Source organism: Rissa tridactyla, chromosome 10 (genome assembly GCF_028500815.1).
Source record: "Rissa tridactyla isolate bRisTri1 chromosome 10, bRisTri1.patW.cur.20221130, whole genome shotgun sequence".
Classification (NCBI taxonomy): Eukaryota; Metazoa; Chordata; class Aves; order Charadriiformes; family Laridae; genus Rissa; species Rissa tridactyla.
In genome coordinates, this window is record NC_071475.1 from 13,772,060 (window position 1) to 13,796,827 (window position 24,768).

The following is a 24,768-nucleotide window of genomic DNA, read 5'->3' on the forward strand; positions in this document are numbered from 1 at the left end:
TGTCTCTTTCCCGTTTAGCTCCCGTGATCAATCTATTGTGTTAATAACAATGTTTGGATTCGTGAGCAGGAGGCAAGCCAAGGATTGGGATGTTGCTGAGGAAGGGCTGCAGCTGGTAGACGATGCGGAGTAAGGTGTGGGTTCCTCAGCAGGGAAATGGCGTGGCTGATGCTTGATACCATCTTTGCCAGACTGCCTGCTGTTCTTCTGTTGATATAGGTAGTAAAACCAGGGGATACTTCAGAGTTAGCATCCTCTGGCTTTGTTTTTGATGGGCATGGACTTTGCTCCAGGAGCAGGAATAGGGACGGCAGTAGGAGCAGCGGCAAGGAACAGCCTTCCTCGTGAAGGCTGGTAGGACTGCTGGAAACGAAAACCAGCAAGAGCAGGTTCAGATGCACTTGATTATTTGATAACCTAGCCCTAGAAGGTGAAAGGTTTGAAGGATATCAAGTTCGTATTAGAAAAAAGAAGCAGGAAAAGCTCTTAAACGGTACATTGGGGGTTTCAGATAAAGACAAATCTGCAGTCTGAGGGGTTCTGGAGTGCCTAATTTGAGGCTGGAGTGAAGCAGAGAGATGCAAAGTCTCGTAGTTTCCTTATTTAAGCTTTCTTAAAACCAAGGAATTTGGAAGATAGGACAAGGGTAGTTTATGGTTTGGTAGGCAATACAAAACAGTGCCAGAGTAGGCTAGTTTGATAAGCCTAAGCCCAGAATAGAGCTAGGGATAGTAAAAAGATGAAAAAACATCAGCAAATGAGTTGTTGCGTGTTCGAAGTGACCAAGGGAAAATTTTGCTTTGGGGGTTCAGAGCCTGATGCTTCAGCAATGTTCCTGCCATCGACGAGGGTTGATTTTCCTCCAGTGGAGAAGTACCATCACCCTTACTCTGCAGTCGTATCTCGCCTAAGTACTCTGAGGAAAGATGCACTAGGAATGTCAGTATTTGCATATTATGCTAATAAACTTCCAGGTGGGAAATGTACCTCGGCTTTCTGAGGGATAGCTTCTTTTGGCTCAGTCTGCATTAGTGTGTCAATATAAACTCGGAGCGTAATGTACGATTTCTGCTGGCAGCAGATGAGATCAACTCTTCTTCAGGCTCTCATCAGTACTCCCAGCTGCCAGCTCCCAAAGAACTGCCTCCACCTGAAAAGCAGAATTTTTTGGTGCAATTATAGAGTATTTCTGTGAAATGAAGTGGTGCCTCTCTTTTTATTTTCTATCCATAAGTGATTTTTTTTTTCTCCTTGAAGTATGTGCTGTTCCTTTACATGAAATGAGGATTGCACAAAACTGAATTTCTTTTTAGCTTTCTTGGAAGTTATAGCTTCCAGAACAATTGGAGTGGCAACTGGGGAGCCACATTAAAAGAGTGTTGTTGCCTTTTCCTTTGGAGATGACTTCATATTTCTGTTCTGAAGTTTTTTCAAAGCCTTCTGTTGACAAGGGATGCAGCAAATACTGAAGCTGCTAAATTCCGTTCTTAGTGTGCTGTCTTCCAGAGCATCACCTCGGGGAGAGAGCACTGTCTGTTTCCCTCAGTACCTGTTCCAGTCTGTTCGTCACTCGGGATGGAGGTGTGTGTTTGAATTGATTGGAAGCTGTGGCCAAACCCTCCAGGCTATGGGAGGATTTTTATTATTTAGCAAAATCGCTTGAGCACTGCTGAATTTTTGGAGGTAATATAATTGAAATGCTTTAGGTTTTCAAGCCTGGAAGTCCAGGTTCAGTGCTGCTTGTGAGGATAAGGTACGATTACTTTAATCACCATCTCAAACACGTCACTATGAAGAGCAACATTCAGCCTTTTGCAATGAAATACCGTACTGAAAGTAAAACATTCTGAATTCTGAAAATATTCTATTCCCTGGTTTAAGTCAGTATCTCTCTGCCAATGCAAAGTGTTTTAAGGAATTGTGCCCAAAAGTCTTTCTGTTGTTGGAAGCTGAAATTTCTGAAGGACTTGAGTAGGTACGTGCTGCTGATCTGTGAAGTAGACAGAAGTCATAGTGTAGAGGTTTTTCTAACCAGTGACCTATTCCTTCCACCCCCAAATTACTCAGTATCCAAAGCACTCAATGGCCGTGTGGGAGATCAGATGTCCCACTTGAGTGAATATCTAACCAACGTGAGCAGCTCCAACAGAAGAAAGCGGTAATAGGCTTAGCAGTAAGTGCATTTTCTGGGATTGTGGGGGAAGAGAAAAATGAAGATATGATCCGGAGTCTCACACATGAGTGCCAAAAGCCCCACCCTAGCTCAATTATGCACACAAGCATGACAGGGATTTAAAAAAAATAAAAGCCAACGCAAACCAAATGGAATTCTGAAGGTTGTGTGACAGGTGTTTTGTAAGAAACCTCTCTTCTGCTTTGGCTCTCTGCCCTGTATGCCCACATAAGTTCAGGGATCCTTTAGAGATGGATAGGCAAGTATAGAGAAGATCAGAATTTTCAAAGTAAAAAGCTGGAGGTTTTTTCTTCTTTGTTTTCAGCAGCAAGGGATGGATTCGTAGGTGTTTAAAAATATGTAGCAATGTTGGTGTTGGAGCATTTCTTAACTTGTGCAAGTTGTTCTCCTAAACTTTCTATGACTGAAGTGATAAGTTGAACAGTTACAGTAAATAGAGTAATATTTTGATTGGTATGAAACCCTTCATTTCTTCTTGATGTCTAATTAGCGTAGCTCTGAATGTCAAATATTTATCTGCTCTACCCAGTGTTGTGCTCACTTCAGTGGGGCTCCATCTGGCTCTGCCTGCCTTGAAGCCTGCTCCTCGAGGAGCCAGCTTGCCCGTGCTCAGCGCTGGTGCTGGATCCCACCCGTGGCCCATCAGGTCTCTTGGACTGGAAGGGAGCTCTTCCCTCCAGCAGAGCTGGGTGCCAAGGAGTGCTGTGCAAAACCACAGATAAGCCAGTCTGTGACTCCTCTCGCTCTGTGAGCCCAACTCTGGAGCCCAGGCTGAGAAACGTCACCCCGAGTCATTACTAAAAGCTGCTTTGAGTGGTACGTATTTGTTAAATGAAGCCATAATATGCCGGTAGACTACCAGCAATGTAATTCCTTTGCACAAAGTCTCCCACAGCAAAACTGGTGAGAGCACGTGGTGTAGAAGCCTTTTGTATTCTCGGGGACTTCAGTAGCAACTGTATTACAGACTTGAACAGAAGTAGGGGGTGTCTTCTGGTTGTGACTTCCTCATCTTGAGTTATAATACAGTCTACAACCCTTCAGTTAGAAAATGGATGACCAACACTTATCTTTAGGCCAAAAAGTCAGTCTGTTTTTGTGCCTCTCCTAGCTGGAATGTGTTGATAGTGGGGGAAAAAAAAAAAGTTTATATTTCTTAGTATGTTTGCTCCATTATGGTGCTTCTCCAGCTCTAATTTGAGAAATGTATCTTCTGCATCTGCCGTATGTATTGTGTCCCATAGGCAGCTACTGAACATGTGAAGCTATGTGATGAAAAACATGTATTGAACAGGTTTCCCATTGTTTTTTCTACTTTTCAAAATGTGATTAGTTTGGATGATCTAATGGTTGTACTGGAACTCCTTAGGAAAAGGCTGTGTTTTGGCCCTTTCTTTGGAGTTTAGGTTGGTTTGCTCTCAACTGAGACTTGCCCTGAGTTAGCAGTGATGGAGGGGGAAGCTGGGCGTTTATGCCAGCTTTGGAAAACCAAGAGCATTTGAGCAGTGGGGGAAGATGGGGATTTGCTGTGAGAGGCTTTAGCAGCTGAAAGTGTTTATCAGCCCTTAGTAAAGTCATTAGAGTTGAAAATAAGGTTCAAGTAGTCCCATGAGGAATGGCAGAACTTGTGTGATGTGCAGAGTCTGCAGTGAGCAATGGGCCGGCGCATTGTGGCGGGTGCCCTCGGAGAGGGAGACCTCAGTGGAGTAGGGGGAAGCTGTGAACCAAGCCGTGGAAAAATTCTGTAGAGCATCTGACCCGTTTACTGCTTTTTACCTTGTGGTATTTTGAAAATAGCAGACTAAAAATAATCAAAGACAGCCTTTTTTGTCTGCAAAATAAGTTATCACGGATGAGAATTAATGACTTAAAATATCAGTATAACTGACTTTCCATATGAATTTCTACTTTCAGGTATTGGAAATTTGACTGAAGTCTACATATCATGCACTGGAGAAGGTAACAATTTTTTTATACTAATTTTGATTTGTTGGTGATATTAATTTCTCTTCTTTTCTAACGTCATTGCATTGAATGTCAAAGCTTTCTTTGCATTGTGTTTGCCTTACACAATGTTTCTCAGCACATCAACAGTGGGGTTTGTTTACCTTTTTTAAAAGAATGTCAGAAGTCTGCATTTAAGCTCTTAGGGTGTATCTATTGTGTTTAGGCAATTCTATGTGGAACAGCTTGCCTTCGGAAAACTGTTCTTGTAAATGTACCATTGTTTAAAAAAAATATGTATTTAACTTCAGGAGTGTTTTACAAAATGGTATCCTGTTATCAACAGTGTTTTTTGTAGTTTGGCTCTTATTTTTCATGTCATAAAGTTTTCAAAATTGGCGTTTAATTAATCATTGATCGACTCTATAGTTGAATTAGACAAACAAGCCTGTGGCACTTCGAAACTGAAATTTTCTTAATGGCATCTCAGCTTGACTGTCCAAAGGAATCAGTATTTTCAGTTGAGAGGTGGGCTTTGTCCTGTATATCCTGAAATTATCTTGTGCTTTTTTCCTGGAACAACATCATGTATGAAACATAGATTTAAGTGTGAAATATTTTGCTCTTTGGCATGACCAGCTCTGGTTGAGTCAAGAAGAGAAGGCTGTGCCTTCCGCATCTCTGCTGTGTTGCTTTTGCCCTGTCCCAAAACTGCCCCAACCAAGTTTGGCTTCTGTGTAGCCAGTCTCCACAGATAAATTTCCTATCACAGATCAACATGCTTTTAAGTATGAATTATGCTAGGTAATCCCTGAAGGAGAACAAAAACTTTTCAGAAAAAAAAAAAAAAGTCTTCCTTCTTAGTTTTAGACATTATTGCCCTGTCTGTTCAGAGAGGTTACAGATGTCTTCTGATCAAAATATTTAATTTCTTAATCCTTCATTTCCTTTTGGAGTAATTCAGAATCTTCTCCTCAGTGGTGTTTATAATGAAAACTGAATTACTGCTGTAGATCAAGTAAACTGTTCTTATTCAGCTTGGACCTTCTTAAATTTGCAAAGCTATCTTTGTGTGAGGTTTTCAAAGGCAGTATGATAAATTTTGTGATATATCACTTTCTAGTGGTCTGAAAGGAAAAGCTTATTTCTTAATATAAAAGATAACTTTGAATAATGGACTCCTTATCCCTTTGGACAGTACTCCTAAATTAGCTTCAAAGCCGTTTCTCAGGTGAAATCTCGTTTTCAGGTTCCCCATAGTAAAAAGGAGATACTGATACCCATTTCATTTGGAAAGTGTTTTCAATCTGCTGATGAAAAGTACTTCTGAAGAGTTAGGCAACCTTGATTAATTGAGCCTGAATAAGAAGTGCAGGATCAAATCTCGGGATATTATTTTTAGGCTAGAGACTTGTGTTCTGCATTCCAAATCCTTAATGCCAGTTTGATAGCAAGTGTGAACGACTGGAGTAGACAGCTATATGCATATAGTAATGGCTCGCAAATGCTGACACCACTATAGACAGAAGAATGGAAATTGCTTTCTGTTTACAGAACAACGTAAGTAACTATTTGGTAAACACTTCTCATTAGCAAGAATGTGATCGGAATTTGTGTTAAATGCCTCAGTTCTGTGATATAACCAGTGTGGCATTTGGAGTGAAGTGGTATTTAAAAAAAAGCTAAGTGTGGATAAGCGCTTAGCAAATAAAAGTGCTTAAAAGTTCACGGATGCGATGTGTAGTGTTTAGGTCTGATAACTGCACCAACAAGCCAGAACTGTGTTCTTGTGGTGTATGGGAAGGGGGGTCAGAATAGCAATCTGGAGGAAAAAAAAACCCTCCAAACAACCACAAAACAAAAAACAAACAAAAAACCCCTCCAACAATCCAAACACGAAAAAAACCTCTGATGCCTGGAGCAGATAACTTGTACAAAATGTGTGTGTCTAAAATCTGCCACTTGCTGGTGGGGCTCTTGGTGAGCAGTGTACCTTGAGATCCAGCATTGTTCTTTCAAGGAACGCTTTTTTTGGGGAAGTAAGGGATCACACCCGTTGTTATGCTGGACAAAAGCGCAGTTATGGGGACTGCTAAGTCAGGTTTTACACACATTTCGCCTCTAAGGGAGGGAAGGATTTTCTAAGCCACACTCCTAAGCAGCATGTGGCCCTGGCTAAGCCTTAAGCAAGGCATAGAGGAAGCCAAGTTTGGGGTTTTGCTTCCAGTCTGTTTGGTGAACCAAAACTGGCTGTTGTTTACCTAAGTGACTCAGTAAGTACAGATTTGAAAGGAAACATTTGTGCATTATAATGGTATAATTATAAAATTCTACTTTATTACCTGTCAAGCTAATTAAAACAGCTACAGGCTAACAGTCATCTTAGAAAGCTTGTAGCATCTGTGCATTGTATTCAACAACCAGGCTTACAGTGTAATTTTAATTAGAAGTATTACCAGCAGACACGGTGTACGGTTGCGCTGGAGAAATGTCCTTGCCTGCATAGGAAAACTGAATGTGCTGGGTAATAGCTCTAGGAAAGGAAATAATAATGAACGTGCTTTCAGCCTTATAGTCTGAGTAGCAGTTAATTACGGCTTGGTTCGAAACTGTAGGGCCTTTCTTCCTCCACTGGCATCCAGCAGCAAAGCGGAAGCTCCCCATTTGCCTGGTGTGTGAATGTTTGTGTCTCAGAGCTGTTGGCTACTTGAATCTGGAGAAGTGCCACTCATTCCAGGTGGAAACTTGCTCAGTTGGAAGCGCTGTGTGTCACTGTGTAAGAGGATTACTTGGATGTTGGCTTACTGCTTGTAACTTCTAGATCACTCCTTCAAAGACAGGATTTGTTTGTGATCTCCAAGCATCCCTCTGCTTCTCAAGATCCATAGAAAATAACTGTCCTCCTTCCTAGGCTCCTTATAGCCTGATGTGTCTGCCACCATGTCTTCTTACTCTTTCCCTAAATCTCCTCTGAAGATCTGCTATGTCCTTTCCTCCTTTATTATCTCCTGGTTTCCTTCCATCCCGGTTCCTTTCTCCCTTTCTGCGCCTTCTTTGTCTCTCTGCCAGCCCTCTCCTTAGACACCTCCTTCTCTTGCATTCGTTGGGCTTCTCATACCGACAGTGCTCCTCTCTGCGTGGAAACCCGAACAATTAAAACTTAAGCAATTGTTCTGAAGTCATTTGAAAAACTGAATTAGCGCAATTGCCATTTGACGGTAGATTTAGTGGTGTCTTTTAAAAGATGAGCACACTCTGCTCTCCTTGAAGTTGCACCTCAGAGATAGTTTGCTGATTTTGCAGCAGAATAAAATGACAACTTTTTTCATACGTACAATGTGGGTTATAATTATTGCAGCATTTTGCTTGAGATTTTTCCTTTTTCTTGTGTAACAGTAATATTTAGGATGGAGTACTATTGACTTGACTTTTCATAAGAACATGACGAATACAAAAGCACCAACAGGATACTTGAACAAAACTTATAATAAAGTTATGTTAAAAGTCATGGGCACCTGCCCAGATCTCTCCCTTGCAAGCAGGTTTTGGAAGACGAGGTATTACCCATTTCTCTCTCATTTCAGTGAGAGCTTTCTCTTGCAGTTGTGCAAAACTTCCGGAGTGTACTGTCTTTCAGAAAGCGTGTGAAGATGTGTTGTGTGTGTTCCCTGAGTGGGTACATGGGGGCTGAAAATAACACCAACGAATGTCTGGTAAGGCAGCAATGCCATTGCTTATGAAATCTGCTGCAAAGAATATTTCTGCATGAAGCAAATCTGCCCTCCTTCACTTGCTTGATATTGTAAAGAGATTATCGTGGCCTTACAAGAAGGTTAAGATGTCATGAAGTTTAATATACTCTGAAAATAGTCCTGTTAAAGCCACTGTTGCTTGTGATTGATGATGCAGGTTATGATGGTAGTTCTAAATCTTGTGTTTGTGTGTGCAAATTGCTATTTTCCAGCCTTTTCAAGGTTGCTAACTTTATCTTATGGTGCAGCCCATATTTAAGGAGTTCATGTTGCATTAGCCTTTGATTAAGGGGAAAGTAACTTTGATGATAAAATGCCACTAAAAGTGGTTCTGTGGACTAGCTTGGAATAATATATTAATCATTCTTCATGACTGAGAGTGTATTTTGGACATGAGGGTCACCCTTTGAGGATTAATATTCTGAGATAAACAGCTAATGGCTGTTGGATGATGATGGTCGAAAGCAACTATTATGGTATTCTAAAACTGTTCATTACTACAATAGAGAGTCGCTAAACCGAGTAAGTTTTAAGCTGTTGCTTAAATAGCTAGGTCAAGATGCATCAGCCTTGATTCAAAGGCGTTATTGAATGATGGTTACACAGAATCACAGAACAGTCGGGGTTGGCAGGGACCTCTGGAGCTCATCTAGTCCAACCCCCTGCCAGAGCAGGGTCACCCAGAGCAGGCTGCACAGGAACGCGTCCAGGTGGGTTTGGAATGTCTCCAGAGACAGAGACTCCACCACTTCTCTGGGCAGCCTGTGCCAGGGCTCTGCCACACTCAGGGTGAAGAAGTTCCTCCTCATGTTTAGGTGGAACTTCCTATCCTCAAGTTTGTGCCCATTACCTCTTGCCCTGTCCCCGGGCACCACTGGAAAGAGCCTGGCCCCATCCTCCTGACACCCACCCTTTAAGTATTCTGTTGATAAGATCTCCCCTCAGTCGTCTTTTTTCCAGACTAAAAATTGCTGATACTTCCCCACTGCCTGCTCTGGCAGAGGCAGGTCCTGGCAGTCGTTTGTTGCCTATTTGACCTTTTTTTTTCCCCCATATTAATGGAACTTTCTGCACCCTTTAGGTTAGCAACTAAAATAGCCAGTTGGCGGTTTTATTGAAGTCCCCCGCAAATAGCGAAGGAAACATGTATTTTCCAGATATTGTGAGGAACACTTCACAGCTGGCTTATGTTTGTAGGTGGGAGTCGCTGTCTGCTGCTTATCCTCTGGGCTTCAGGTTTCCTTTCGTCTCTCTCCTCTTTTCCTTTCTGCAGCACTGCTGTCAGGTGAGCTTAATGGCACAGAGGAAAAGTATATTGTGAGGGCAACTCCTGAACTGCTAAAAGATGGAGCCTTCTCATGGATGTAAAAGTGGTGGAGTCTGAAAGCAAAAGAAGTATGTCTGAGATAAACTACTTCTATTTAATAAAAAAGAGGGAGAGCCTTAAACAACAAAGATATAGGTAGCTGCTGTCAGAAGCACTACTTAAAAGGAATGAGAAACTGTCTTATGGAGGGATTAGTGTGCTGAGAAATAAACTGCTGAATCACTGGAAGCAAGCAATGCGGAGTCTAGAGGCTCTGCAGAAAATAAAATGGCTGCTGTAATTCAATTAAAATCACAGTAGGATTTGCTGTTCGAGATGGTACATCCGTCATCCCGTGTCTCGTGGTGGCTGGTGCCTCAAGGGATACTTAAGTGGGTGTAAAGCTCCTGAAGAATGCCGGAGTGACAGTTCTGGAATGACATGATTCTCTGTTTATTCATAGACAGATGCGTTTTCCCCAACACACCTATTGAGTTTGGGCTGCTGCTTGGTCTTCGTGCATTTGATGCTTTTTAGTAGATTGTTAATCTGAACTGAGAGTCGTAGTTTATCCTACAAACTGGAAGAGGAACACCATATGCTTTCTTGCAGATAAATAATCAATTGCTAACAAGATAATGTTGAGGATAACCAAATTCAATGAGATTTATTGTATTTAGTATCTTACAAGTATTGTGGATATAGGCTGGACTTCTAAAATCAAAAGCAACTTTTTACCTCCTTCCCAAAATTTCTTTTTAGGAAGCAATTTAAGGTAGGACAGTTGCTCAATTTGCTAGAATACGTAGGTTTAAAAGGCAGGCTGTTGGTGATGGTTGTCTTCTGGGATCCAACTGTACAAAGGGAGGACAGTGGGACTTCTGGGATGCATCCCTGGCATGTGTGTCGGGGAGCCCGAGACCCTCAGCCTGGGCAGTGGGGTCATCTCCAGCTGCTTTCCACTGCCTGGGGCTGCAGCTCCCAACCCTGCAGGGGTTGGGAGCTGCAAATCAAACATTTTAAATATTTTTCTTTTAATTGTTTAATGATGCAGTCATGACACTGATGGGCTGAGTGGCAAGAGAACTTGAATAGCCTCATTTCGTCAGTGATATCCACGGTACAAATTAGAAAGGGCCTGAAACGCCCATAAAAGGAGCCCTGTCCTCAAGTGAAGGAGAAGAAATCAGGTTTGAGATGACTGTCAATTTTACATTAAACTGCACCAGTTTTAGTTGATTTTCAGTAAGCAAAAAAAAAGTAAGCATTTCTTGCTAGAGGTGGGATGAGGTATAGCAATGGCTTTGACCATTACTGAAATGATTTCTTTGCCATCAAATCTTGAGTTAATCATTTGAAATGTCTTGAATATGCCCTTAGCAATTTTCAATAGCATCAATTAACATTTAGGAAATTAATTTCAGACTACTAGAATATTAAACATTTACTTTAGAAATGTAAATGAGTTGTACCAACTTGGCATCTCGCATGCCCCTTAACCCAAACATTCGTAAGGCAAAAAAAAAAAATGCTCAAGTCAGCAAATGTGAAGGTGTGTTTTGATCCTGAAATTAGGAAACATGAAATGATTGCTGCCAGTTTTGATGCCACACCAACATACTCAAGTTCTCCGCTCAGATTCATGGAGCAGGACCACTTTGAACCTGAAAAAAGCGATACCTCTGACTAGAAATTAGGAAATCCAAAACTAAACTAATGTCTGGATGAAACACCAGAGCCTTTTTACCACTCATGGTTCCTTGTGGCACGCTTTACCCTTTTTCTCTTTTTCTTTTTAAAATCTTCAATTCCCCAGAAATAAACAACTTAAACAGAAACTAAGGTGCTTCAGGAAATCTGTAATTAGTTGAAATTAATCTTTGCTTTGCGGATTAAAATATTTAGTCTAATCTTTACTAGAACCTAATTCTGTCACCCTTTTATTGCTATCAATACAAAATATTATAATATGATTCTGCAAAAAAGTGTTGCAGCGTGACTTGTTCTACTTGAGAAGCGTTTGCCTGGTCTGTCTGTCTTTACCTATATTGGTCTTGGGTGTGTGTTTGCATCCCTTGCCCTAACAAAAGTGCTTTGGCAAACTGATGTCTTGCTTCAAAAGATGAATCTGCCGACTGAGGGAATTAGAAATATTTCTTAGGGTGAATTTTAAAGTCTATTTTGAATTTTGATTCCTAGTTTCGTAGGAGCACAGCTGAAGTTAGTGCCTTTGTTGAGAAGGAAAATATCTTTTTGTTTTGCCTAATTCATTCAACCTGATCATTGTACCGATTTATACTATCTTAGGAAGAACATCTTTGCCTCCCTACTTGGAAACGTCTTCTGTTTCAATTTCTCATAGTCTTACTTTTTTTGTAAATGATAACTTCCTGTATAACATGTTGCATGCGAGTTTTGTTTTCGTGGAATAGCTGAGTTTGGAAGGGATCTGTAGAGATGATGTAGTGCAACTGCCCTGCTCAAAGTTTTGTGGTACAAAGTTATTTCAGTACTTACTGAGTGGCAGCTGTCCTCAATACACCATGTGGCATAAAGAAGGAATCAGAATATGACTAATTTTTTATGTTTATTTTTTGGTCTCCAGTATGGAATTCCTTCTGGGCTTTTTTCATCACTTCAGCTCCCCTGCCACTTTTAAATCTTTTAGAAGCTATCACTTTAGTCACACAACCACTATTTTCATTCCTCTTCACGTGAAACAACTCCTTTCCATCAGTTCTTTCCTGTAGCACTATTAGGTCTGTGTTTTCCTTTGTACTTCTGATTCATTACCAGTTAGGAGCACGCAGCAATGTATGTTAGTTGTCACTTACTGTAATGTACTTATTTCAATAGCTTAACTGCCAAATATTAGTATTCCCTGAATAAGAAGCCATACAGCTAGTAAACTGTATTTCATGCACTACTGAAGTTAATGGGAATCTGAATCAGCTTTGTGGTGCCCTACTTCAAAGTAGTTCAAAGATCTCTTATTTCCTCATTTTCCTCTTAATCTTCGTTCCTCTCATTCCACAAGAATTATCACAATTCTACCGTATCACCTGCTTTGATACGTGAGATGTGATCTTCAGCACAGTCCTTGAAGTCTTTTTTTTTCTTCCACAGGAAGCAGACGGGAAAAAACTGTTTTCAGGCTGAACAGATGTGTCCTGATTTTCTTTGGTTTTGTTTAGGTTTTGCCCCAGTCTGTTATCCTAGAATTAAAACACCTCTTCAGAGGCTGATGATTAGAGCTACCTCTTTTCTCCACCTGTAAAATGTCACTATAGCATCACTTTCGCTTTTTGTTGATGACTTTTTTCAGAAGGTACGCAGTGCTGTAGCTGCAGTAGGCTACACATTAAGTTAGGCCACTTGAGCACAACTTTAGCCTTCACCATTGACAGTCTCCTATTAGTAATTCTTCTTTTTGATAGTGCTACAAGAGTATATCGCTCACAATTTCTTTTTATACATCAAGATCTTAAACTTTCCAATCTTTCGAGCTTTCTAAATGGCTTGCATGCTCTTGGGACCAGCTTGTATTGGTTCCGACTCAGCATGGCCTTGCTCAATGTGCTTCTTGTTCCCACCAACATGTGTGAAAACCCACCCGTGTTACTCTATTATTGTTTTTCCTTTATCCTTGGCTTCTGTTGCACTTTAATTGTACACCATTTTATAGCCAGCTACTGTCTGTCTTATCAATTTGTAACGGGGGTTATATTGATTAGCTTGGTTAGGTTTCTTTTTAAACTGGAAGGATATTGGAAGGGATTGACTGACCCACCGAGGTACAAGCCCCTCACTTTCTGGCACTCAGCAGTACATGTTTTTTTTTTTTCCGCATCTTTTTGAGACTTCCATGTTGTGCGCTAATTACAGTTGCCATTTAATTAAGATGTGCCCAAGCTGGGGATGGATGTGGTTATAAGCAGGCCCTGAAGTCTCAGCTGTTCCCATGGAGAGGATCCCGGGCAACGCGCGGGACGTTGTGCCCTAAAGCAGAAGGGCTTGTGGCTGCGGCACGTGGAGGACAGATGGGTGTGCCCTTATTAAAATTCATCTACTGGTTTTCGCAATTAATTGCGTTAGTGTGAACTTTGTGTTTCTAAGCAGGTGTAAGCGGCCTTTTTATAAAGACCTCTGGAGGCATCTGTCTTGAATCGTGGACCTGGGCTTGCTCTTTCAGCTGCTGAGAGAGTCTGCAGCAGCTCAGCGTCGTTACGCGGCGTTACAAATAATTTCAGACAGGAGATGTGCTACTTCTCTCTCCGGTGGCACATTGCTCACATCTGGAAGTTGCTTTGGTTTTCAGACAAGTGTAGATCCGGACGAGGTCTGGGCATCCCTGTCTTACGCTGTCTCTCTGTTGCTGTCAGAACTCATCACCTTCGTCTGCCAGACCGTGCGTGTGGCACGCGTGTGAAGTAACTTTGTGGGGTTCTGCACAGCGAATCTCCCAAGAAGATGCTGTCATCTTTGCTGGATTGCCATTTCTTTGTCTTTGGTGCTTTCTGCAACTTACTCTAAGTCACAAATCGTATTGTCTCTGCTTCTTGTGTGAGCCTGGCTCTGCTCAGTGACCTGCAGCTCTTGCACTCTTGTACGCTTTTGGGTTTGCTTTTGAGACCCTCCCCACCACCCCCCATACCCTGTGTTTACCGTATGCATTTTAGAGATACTTTTCAAGTATTTTTATAACCCCTTATGCTGTATTTTCAACCCAGATAATTGTACCAAGTTCACCCCCTGTAGTGATACACAAAGCGGTTACAGGCTTTTTGTTCTTCTGCTACAGCCAGTAGCAGAAAAAATCATCCGTTTCCAGATGACTTTCATTTTCCTTCCTAAGCCATTTTCTTGTAATTCTGCATTCCAATGCTCTCTCTGTACTAAAGCTCTTTATGCTGTGGTGTATTTTTAACTAATGATGTGTCACCATACCAGCTTGGTTTTCTTGTATCTATTCTGTAAACAACTAAAGTTCCTTCTGAGGGGGAGGAGGAGAAGAAGAAACGGTGCCAAAGAGTTACAAGTCGTGTTCGTCCTCATGCAAGCAAAAGAGATCAGACTGGCCTAGGACCAAATTAATTAAACGTTCCATTTAGTGGAAGATGTCAGTTAGGAATAGATAATACTTTCCATCTGAAGTGCTTCACTGGTAGAGAATAACGTCTCTGTGTGAGCAAGCGGCTTCTGAATGATACACAAATGTCAAAGCACTAGGAAAAGTTTTAGGGCTGAGACTTTGCTGGTGAATGTTATCTCTTGGCAGGTTTTTCAGCTCCAACTTTTCCATTAAGAGGGGCAGCGTCAGCAGAGTGCTTTGGGATTACAGGAGCCAGAAGGACCAAAGCATCATGGAATCAAAGGGAAACTCAGCGTAGTTATTCTTGTTGGCGGATTGCAGTGCCAGGTCCGTGAGGAGCAGGAGAATGTGCGGGCTGAGAGAATAACAGTGGACCGAGTAGCTCTTACATTTATATTTAATGAACTGCTAATTGTGACATACAATGAGGAGAGGAGAGTAAACCTTCTGGGATTATGTTTGAGAAAAGAGTTAGGAAAAGGACTTGGTCAAAGTAAAGCAATATATTGACAAGAATATTTTTTCTTTTTTTTTTTTCTTAGCAAAGAGTGGTGGGAGGAGGAGGAGCCTGGAATGCTTTCCTATTTATAGTTTTCTGCACTAATTGAATGTAGTTGTAGTTTCCGAAACTTTTTAAATATATATTTATTATATTTTATATTATTATATTTATTATATAATATTATATATTATTATATTTTATTATTTATATTTTTTTAAATATATATATATAAAGTCAGTAACCTGGATATACGTATTCTTAGGCTGCAGAAACGTTAATTTCATATATTGTAGATTAGGTAACTTTAATAACCATTTACTGATGTAATACTGCCCTCTGCTTAAGGAATGCCAAACTTCATTGCATAGCTGTACGCTTAAAACATATGGGAGCAAGAAGTATGTGTATTTTTATCTAGGATTTTGGATCATGAACAGGTGTGGAAGGCTGGCTCCCTGGCTACTGGATCAACTGTATCGCAGGTGGATCCTGTTACCCATCTGGTGGTGTGGGATTCTCCTTATGGCTATAAAATAATATGAAGTGCTTGTTATTCTGCTCTAAAATGTTTATGTAATAATTTCAGTTTATTCTAAGAGTCTTGACTAGGGATTGTTAGGCAAAAGAATGAAGCTTATCTACATATCCATGAAAAGCAAAATGGATCATTTTGATTAATCTGCTTGAAATAAATACCAAAAAAGATGAAAAAATTATTTACTCGTCATCCGAAGTGACTTAGTGCACTTGATTCTGCCACTGCACACAGACACGTTGGTTTTGCTTGTAGCCACTGTAAGCATATCTCATGTGGGACAGCAATATCTTGAATTACCATTTTCAGAGAGGATGGAGAGGAGCAGTCCTCCCTTCCACTTGCTCTTTTTTCTTTTTCTGGGATCAGCTTGTGGTCCACTTCATAGGCCAAAAATGTTTGATCTTCTAGGGTATCTCCATAGCATTGTTTTTTATCCCATAAATATTTTTGTTTAGTTTTAACTGTGCAAACCAGAGTCCACTTCTCATGCTCTGGCCCCAGTTCTGGCCAGCGTGTCGTGGTACCTTGTGTGCACCCTGATGCCCTCTGCGCCAGGGGCAGACGGAGCTTGAAATGACGAAATATATGGGAGATACTTAAAGTGAGTTAGAAATGCAGACAGAGGTGTTGATACGCAGTCACCACAGCACAGAGACATCTGGCAGGATTTTGGGTTGCCGACTTGAGTGAGAAATACCAGAGGCACAAACGTGATCACCACTTGTCTTGTGGGTTTTTCCCTCCAAGCTCACCACGTCACTTCTCATTTCTCTTGATAGAGCCTCAGCTTGCAAGCGCTCAGGCATGTCCCAGCCTTAACCAAGGAATTAAGCCATCTGAGCTGGAAGAGATTAAAATATTAACAGGAGTATAATCAAGATATTGAGTCCCTGACAGCTGTCTGCTGCTCGCTAAGGTATAACCCCATGCCAGCGGAGGCGAAGGGGGTTGTCTGTGCAGGAGGAGGGTCAGCTTCCAGAGCCCTCCCCACATGCTCCAGGGGTCTTGTAGGACCTCCCTGAGCAGCATCCAGCCATACTGTGCACTCGGCTGATGTAAATCCGTGTCACCCGACTAGCTGCACTGGAGTGACGTTGGTCTGTCCAAACCGATCATCTGTCCCCTCTTCTGCCAGTGGTGCCGCATGGAAAAAAAGCCAATTTCAGAACTCCCTCCTCAAAGTCCAGGGTTAGTAACACAAAGTGACAGAGTTAAAACTCTGCATTTTGTATAAATATTAGATGTGATATGTTCTGCTTTATTAAGAAAATCTGTTTGGCATTCTGTTACAGAAGAACTAATTGGGTCCGTAGTGAGCACATAAATTAGGGTTGCCTTATGCAGCACAACTAATTTATGCACATCAAGGTTTTAAAATGTTCTAGGCGTCTTTAGAAGAGATGTGCACTTTTGGTAAGTTAAAAAGTGGTAAAATGGCTAAAGATGTATGTGTATTTGAAGCTTTTTCCCAAAACATATACATGGAATTGTACATTAAGTAGACTACTAGGCAATATATAAGGTATGTAGGATAGAGTGTTTAAAGCTCCCTGCTGTTCTCCATTTATCAGACCTGACCAGATAATTCACAACTTGTAATTATTGGGCTAATTTGGCATGATTTCCTTATAATGGAATGTGTGATGATTAATATCTTATATTTTCAAAATGAATCAGTGAATATTTGTCTCTATAAAGATACAGAGGAAAGCACTGAGACATGAAAAGGTATGGGTGAGTGTGATGTCATAATTTTTTTTTTTCCTCATGCTAATAATTGGAGAATGGTCCCTGAACTACACAGCAGACTTTTGTCCTAGCTGAAATTAGGTGAGTGTCCGATGCTCCTGGAATCCTGAAACACGGGAAGAAAGGGAAGGTTAATGGCTCATTTCTGCAACAAGCCAGGATAAGAAACCCCAGTACATACTTTCACGAGTAAGAAGCAGAAAAGAAGTGGCAAAGGGATTTGCTTTCCCTAAGAAACACAGGAAAGTATCCCGGAGAAATGTGCTTTGCATCCTGCAGCGTGGTTGTGGGAGGATGTGGCCAAGCTGCTCCCGGGTTCCTGGGGCTGTACGAACGGGACACTTCCCAATTTCCCTGCAAACTGAAATGCACCAAAGGTGCATCAAATATTATGGGAATATCAAAAGCTAACTTCTGGTACTGCAAGCTTAGAACGTTATTCTTTTTAACAAAGTATATGGACCAATTGGTGTGTCTAGCAGAGAAAATTGGTGTTTTGTAGATGTCTGATCCATTAGGAAATACAGAAAGCCTCGGAGTTTAGCTTGTGGGAGCAAACGTATGCAAGGTAGGGCTTTAGTTTTATCACGATAGAGTCACATGAAGGTGAGAAGGTTTCAGGAAGAAACCTCAGCAAGAGGAAAAGTATTGGAACTGAGTTTGGAATGTGGGTCTCTCCCTTTGGATGGAGTAGGGGGTGGATAGTCACTGCTAGGAATGCCTTCAGTAGAGTAATGGTTTAAGGTCCCTTAAGATCCTGCCTTCTTACAGCCCCTGCAATACGCCATGGGAGCCAGACCATGTCGTGAAGGAATGGCATCCCTGGGCAGCAGGCTGTGCGGAGAGATTGGCTGAGAAGTGCTTACAACTTGACTGGGTTTCAATCAGAAATGCTTTGGAGCACAGAAATAACATGGAATTTAAGTGTACTATGTGTATGCAGAGGACTGTGTTAAAGGAAACTGGGGCCAAAGTGCAGTCCTTTTCTATATTTCCATTTAAGTGGTATGAGAAGTTGCCCTCGGATTTTTGTTTTAATTTTTCCCCTCTTGAGAGGGGTCTGGCTCCTTTAAAGCAGGCTACAGTCCCTTCCTGGGAGCTAGATGTCTCATCTCAGCTCCATGTATTGTTTCATATGCATGAAGATATTAGATAAAATATAGAAAAATAGCCAAACTGGAAACCCAAGGTTTCCAGCTCTCGGGAGAGTGGTCTGATGACCACATTGCAGTGGCAGCGAGTGCTGTAGCCTGGCAGTAGTGTGTGACCCAGCCCAGTTAACTTCTTGAGGACCCTCTGGGTCACAGCAGCGGGAGGGAATAAAATCATTTGATATTGGACATTCCTCTGTAATGTGGTAATAGGGGCCGTAATGGCTTTAGAGTGGAAGGGCTCGGCATCGATCACGCGTTGGATGAGGTACCATCTCGACTTTCTGTGGAAAGTTTCAGCTAGTGTGGTTTTCCTGCCAGCGTTTTCAAAGGGAGACAATAGCAACCATTGTTCACTTAAATGTAGCTTTATTGGGGAGAAATTTTCTGAGAATCGGGAACTCAGCCCAAGCGAGATGCGAAGACTGCCAAGTCTGCGGTCTCGGAGGGGTTTAGTTATGGATGCACCAACTCTTCAGCATAGCGATGTGTGAAGCACTTTTCCTGCCCAGAAGCAACGTTGTCGATGTATTTGGAGCTTCAATGCTAAGTTTTACCTCCTAGGCAAGCTTTTCGCAAGACTGAAGTTTTAAGAATCTGAACTGGGGAGTTAAGTGCTTCCATCATATATGGAGCACTGTCCTTTCAAAAACTAGATGTCTTGGGTTTACAAAGGTGTTTGCAATATATAGTAATCACTGTGTGTATAGAATATGCCCTTTAATTAAAACAAAGGAGCTTGAGAGGAATGAAATAAATACACCTATAAAACGAGTAAGTGCTCACAAGGATTTCATTTAATCAATAGTCTTGTCGGCAGTGATTGCAAAAAAACTTCAGTACACCGTTTTAATCAGAGATGTTTTTCCTGGCACGGGGGCGGAAAAATATACTGATTAATTAATTTCTATTCCTGGAATGAGACAGCCTCCCAGCAGAGCTAATCTGAACAGCTTGGTGACAAGGCAATATGCAGTAAAAATGTAAGTGGTCCCTGGGTTCGTGTCGTCAGACCCAAGGCAAAGCCCCCAGCCAGTGCTGGGGCTGATTAATGAGTGGGTCTAGTCCGAAAGAACAAGTGGCAAAACTTCAGTACTGAGCGATCCTGGTGGCGCTTTTGATGCGCTGGGTTTATTGAACACTTTTTGCCTGGCTGGGAGCTTATTTTATGACTCTTTATAGAAGTAGTTTTTATGTTAGGGCTATTTTAGAGTAAAGATCTTTCCTTTTTGATTTGCATGTCAGCCTGGCTCCCGCAGTCTGTCCTTGCTCAGCAAGCAGGATGCTGGCTCTTGTGCCTGTGGGGATGCAGCCCGTCCCAGCTCAGACGGGAAAGGTAATCGGCTTCCTTCTAGGAGGTATCGATGTACTAGTTGCATATAATTAAGAATGTTAACAAGGGCATTATTCTGCTGATTATTATGCCTAATTATGGAAAAAATAAAAAATTTCATGGCCACTTCCTGCTAGACAGAACTTAAAGCTTTCCAGAGACTAAATACGTTAATTAATCTGCCCTGCTTGTTTAAATATACAAATATACTCGGAATATCTTCTGTTTCAGGGAAGGAAAAAAAAGGAAGAAACAAGGGTATGTGAGCTTTCTAGTGAAGCAACCTATTTAAATACGTAAAACTAAACTAAAAGTAATTACAGAAGTGTTGTTTTCAGTGATCCAGTTGACAGGACAGCCCAGTAAGCAGCTGTAGAACAGACTATAAACTAGTGCACGGGGAAGATGGAAACAGGAGAGAGAAGACAGAAATATTTTACGTTGGCTTTAGTGGCAAAATTTGTTTATTATGAAACTCTTGGGTAAAGAAGGGTGGTCTTGGAAGGACTCTGACTTTGAAAAGAGAAGGAAGCTGCCTGGGAAGGGGAGAGGAGCTACCCAAGATGTAGCATGATCCTCCTCAATACATCTGTTGTTCCTAATGCAGTTGAGTGTTTTCTACGCTAGTCGAGCGGACTCTGAATGTTTTGGGTTTTCTATAAATCTTATCTCTGGCTTTGTTACTACGAGTAGCTTCCATCTGCTTTCACACTGCACACTGGCAAAGCTGTGACTGCACAGTACCCCAGCTGCAGTATCCCCAGGAGAGGTGCACGAGAGGCTTCGTTCAAAACACAGGGTCCTCTCCTCCACATGCTAAATCCCTCGTTCCGCCACCATGCAGAATGGATAGACTGCCCTGTACCACTTGCCATGTCCCTGCTGGGGAAATATCCCTGCTGGAGAAGTTCCTCCAGCACTTTTTCAAGTTTGTGTTGAGGTGGCCAATTCCAGTGTGTCAGGGCTAGAAACGCTTCAGCAGCAATTCAGAGCAGGGCAATGGTACACGTGGAGCGTCCCACCCAGGTCCAGACTGGGATCTGTGGGGTGTTAAAATGTATTAAGAACGTCCGGAGCCTGATCCTGATTCTTTACGCTGCTCAAACTCCACAGGAGTAAATGGACTTAAATGGAGTCGTCATACTGGCAAAGTGCATGTGTCAAAAAGCTTTGGTGGGTGTTTGTATGCAAACATAATGGGCGTCTAAAGTCATCCTAAAACAGTTCAGTGGTTTATTGCAACCAGTAAAACTAATTGCAGTGACATTCTGTGCAACTGGTTTATATGCTGAGAATTTTAGGTGGCCAAATATGAACGTATGCCATGATTCTAGAAATGTTTTTATTGGACAGTTGCAATTTGCGCTTAGTTCATTAAAATCAGTAGATGGATTTTATGATCCATTGAGAATGACGTGAACTGTTAAGAACTTTCAGTATGGGATTTGGTTATTACAAACTGTAACTCAACTTCCTTTTATTGCTGCTCTGCATGTGACAGAGTTCACATCTTTATTATCCTGTGAATCAAGTTAGATTTTTAAGAGGACAAGAACTCCTTAAATTCTTTTTCTCCGAGAGGGCAAGAATTCTGGCCCAACTGTGCTATTTCAAAGAGTTACAACAGTTGGATTGCTTATATGATGGGAACTTTGAATGGTGTCATTTAAGTATGAGCAATTTGAACTGTGAGAAGTAACACTGAACAGTTAAGCAAGCTACTTTGGCTATAACTTTACCCATTTGCACCCTTTTCAGCCCTGTCACAATTGCTTGTTTCTAAGAAATCAGTGCTGTATATTACAGAGGAATCATACAGTCAAGAATATCCTGTGCACCAACCATCTCGGAAGTTGAACACTCCAATCAGTTGACTCAAATATTCATTATGAAAGCAAACCCCTGCTGATTGTAATGAGAATTTTGTCTGCATAAGGCTTTTGTGACTGGGTCTGGAGTGGTACTTCAGACTTGTAAGAGTGTTTCAGAATCTTTGCTCTGAGATAATCTTTCCTAAAACTAATGCAGACTGCTCTTAGAGCCTCATTCAGAAATGGTGGTATTTTTCCATTGGGTCAAAGGGACTCTGGATCAAGACATGAACCTTTGTTTTCTAGGATAAATATATTTTTTTCATATCCACGCAGCTGTCCTACATGTCAGATGTAGAGTCTTTCAATCATGCAGGGTTAATTGGGATAGCCATGTTATGATTGAGTTAATTAGATCATCTAAAGATTCACCCCTATTCTTGAAAGCCCTGCAAAAAAAGTATAGTTTGCAGAATGCTTAGTTGTTCCTCATTCAGTCTGTAGGCAAAAAGTTACACAAAAGAAGAGAGACTGCAGTGAACATTTTATTTCTTGACTGCTTTAGAAAGGCTGTCACTTAAAAGGCCCAGAAGCTGCCAAGAAAAGTTTGTGGAATCTCCAGTATCTTTTTTTTTTTTTTAATCAAAAAGACTTTGAATAAACCTTAACTTTTTTTTTGATGGATCTGTAAATTTTCTGGGAGCTTTTTTGGAGTGAATTTACCCTTCTTTACTGTTTTGCTAGTCATCACTAAAGCAATGTATTCCTCAAGGGAAGAGTGAACACCCGGAGAAAAGATACCAAATGCTAATGATACAAATTATAATTAAAACTAATTAGAGGTTGGGAATACAGATGGGAGGAAACAAGGGAAGCTAAAAATTTTGGGGTTTTGTACAGCTCTCAATCCCAACAAAGTTTAAGGTCCGGAGTGACCTCTGGGGCTCTCACCCACATATCTCTGTGGCACAGTAGAGAAGACTGTTACTAAAATAATAATAATAAAAAAATAATCTGCTGTTTGTGGTAGAAGGGTGGTAATGGTGGTAACTGTCCATAACGGCAATCTCTCCCTTAGCTTGGAAAGGGAAAACTTGACGCTGCAGAGATGGACTGTATCTTGCAAGGTTTCCCAATGAAGTGGAGCTTTCTGCAGTCCTAAACAGATGTTTGTGTAAGAATAAAATAGACTTTGCAAAACACTCTCACCGTCAATTGAGTAGGAGAAGCAACTCTGTATCTTGGAGTTCCATGATTTTAAGATTAAGTGGACTAGAAAACACAAAAGACCTTTTCTTAACCTGATTAAACTCCAGTAAGACAGGAAACTCCTGTTTTTTAAGTTATCAGCTGCCACTTGTCCTAGCGAATAGGCCATCAGTCCTGTAAGATTGAAATTTGCTGGATTTAAGTGGTGGAATTTGCAATAGGTTTTGCATTTATTGTAAGTGGTTTGTGAATGGTGGCAGGCTTTAATTAGCTTGACAAAAATTCATTAAAGAACTGTGCACGGTACAGAAGATCAGTGAATGAGAACCTGAAATATTGAGCTCAGATAGCAAAGGGTGTTGCTAATAACCAGTTGTTAATGAGTTTTCTCCAAAGGAAAGATTGTGCAAGTGGAGTATAGGCGCTTGCTGTGGCAGACTATTGGCTAAACATAAACAAAACCACATAATAAAGTTGATGCTAGAAGATACAAAATTAATTAACTCTAGGTGTTTACTGGCTTTGCAAGGATACAGAAGCATTCAGAACATAATACCTAATTGAAAAATCCAGGTTTGAGTACTTGATATCTTTTTTTTTTTCCTTCCTTTTGGCAGTTCAACGTTTGTACTGTTTGGTTAAATCTTCATCCAATAACGATGCATTCCTTAAAGTTGCTTAGAATTAGTGAAAACAAGTCACTTTGGGATTGTTCCAAACCCCAGCAAAGTCGATGAAAAGGCAATGGGATTTGTACCATATGTCTCTGTTTAGGTACTTAATAGAATGACAAATTATGAAGTGGTGTTAATAATGCAGCAATGCTAAAGGTGTAAATTATGGAAGAGAAGTATAGTTTTGCACATTTTTTACCACAGGTCATATAGCACAATTGTAAGTCTTGATTTGAATTGTTTTCAGAAGTTCTTGGTATGATTTTTTTTCACTGGTTCTTTCAGTCATGACACACTCATCATTTTTTGTTAAAATATTCAAAAGTTACTTTAATCCTTTGTTTTATGGAAAAAAACAAGGTCTGATATTTTTCAATGTTTATTTAATTGTCTAGAGATCTTATGAGTTAAATAAATGTAATTTCATATTGATTAAACACTATTAAATCCCCTGGAAGAATAGTCAAGATTTCTTAAATATAGGAAAATCTGTACTGCAACTTTTTTTGCATCATTAAAAAAATTCTTATATATGAGGTGTGTTTTATCTACCAGGAAATGGTGCTGGGCTCCACAGGACTGTGACTATTTCCCTTGACTGATAATTTTGGGCTGTATTAATGGACTAGAGTCTCTGCTGAAACAAGCAAAATTTCCAACAGGCCTAGTTCGACTGTTTGCTTTGGTTTTAATGTCGAAGTAGGACATTTTTAACCATTTTAAGATTTTCTTTGGCTTTGGAGAGCTCAATGTGTGTAAAACTTGTGGCATTAAGGGACTGAAATGTTTCTTTGCTAATATCTTTTAACATTAATGCTTGGAAGGGTCTGCAATTCCTTGATAAGTTTCAAGGGAAATGCAAGGTATTTAAAAAAAAAAAAAGGCAAAAGCCTTTTTTCTATAATCTTCCTTTAAAAATTTTCCTTTATTTCTGTAATGCAGAATTGTCAATTTAAAAATGGCAACTTCTGGAATAAAAACTATATGACCAAGAATTTTTATAACTTACTGTACTTGTGAGTGCTCAGAAAGCATTTTTATAAAAAAAGACGACCTGTATATAAAAGCCTTTCTGGGAAACGTGGTGATTTTTACATTATATTAAATAACCTTTTAGAAAGCATGAGTGCATTTGAAATGCTTGTCCCTTCGGTGCTTAAAAGGCTCAGCATACATCCATAAGTTAGCAGTGTGTTTTATGGTATTTGTATATACGCATCCCTGGTCTCTGTTCTTTTACGGAAAGTATGTCTATCTGCATTCATCAGTCACTCCTACACTCGTGCACTAATGAACAAGAAACTTCATGCAGCGCTTCATAAGTTAGAAAATATTCTTTTTAGTCAATTATCTTAGCAATTGCCTTTTTTTTGTTTTTATTAGTTACAGAAATACATTTTAAATGGTTTTAAAATAAAATATTAATCTATTTTCTTTTAAACCTGTAGTCCTCTAGTCTAGCGCATCCAAATGTTCATTAAAAATAATTTGGATATAAATGGTATTGTACCAG

General features: G+C 40.6%; 1 protein-coding gene across 2 annotated transcripts in view; it reads left to right on the top strand.

Annotated features, from left to right (window-relative positions):
• Positions 1 to 24,768, top strand: part of LOC128915584 (contactin-4) — a 345,257-nt gene that overhangs the window by 35,411 nt on the left and 285,078 nt on the right. For both annotated transcript variants that reach the window (XM_054216146.1, XM_054216147.1), the window contains exon 2: positions 4,109 to 4,153. The gene's annotated coding sequence lies outside the window, so the exon portion shown is untranslated. The remainder of the gene's footprint in view (positions 1 to 4,108; positions 4,154 to 24,768) is intronic.